Source organism: Merops nubicus, unplaced genomic scaffold, assembly GCF_000691845.1.
Source record: "Merops nubicus isolate BGI_N331 unplaced genomic scaffold, ASM69184v1 scaffold33463, whole genome shotgun sequence".
Classification (NCBI taxonomy): Eukaryota; Metazoa; Chordata; class Aves; order Coraciiformes; family Meropidae; genus Merops; species Merops nubicus.
Genome location: NW_008597431.1, coordinates 5252 through 5918, shown reverse-complemented (window position 1 = coordinate 5918; position 667 = coordinate 5252).

Below are 667 nucleotides of genomic sequence, written 5' to 3'. Positions count from 1 at the left end.
GTGTTCTCTGCCCCCTGCTTCCAATAAAGAGCACATTACCCACTTGTAGACAAGGACTTTTCTGGGTTAATCCCAAAAGCTGCATTGCAGCCTCCCCAAGGCAGTCACTGAGCAAGCAGGGGGTAAGAGAAGGAGAGCCATGGCACGGCCATCTCAGGACTTCATCCCAAAATGAACTGCCTCCCACATCAAGTCAAGAGTCATCCCACCAGTAGATATGGGCTTGCCTATTCCCAGGTGGTTGGTACCTACAGCTGGCATCCATCCAGGTTATCTCTGCAACTCCCAAGGCCAGCTGATGGATGGTGAGCATCCAGGGGAAAGCTTAAGTGAACCACAGAAAACAAGACACAACAGTAAACATTACTGCCAGATCCAGCACCTTTTCCCAGCAGTTCAAAGCCCTTCATGCCCATGCCTTGGTGCAAATCCCTGCAGAGTCTCTGCGCAAGCTGGAGGATGGGACAAGGAGCTGTGTGACATCTTCAGCACGTGGCTCCTCCGTGCCATGACCCCAAAGTGCTCCTTAGTCCAGGGAAGGAGAGAAGGTGACCTTGAGCCCCCAGCATGCAGGTGAAATTAATAAAATGAGCTCTCCTGGGCTGCTCCAGCAGCTAAGGGGGCCAGAGGGACATGTCTCCTGGAGCTGAAAGCTCTGCTCCAAGAG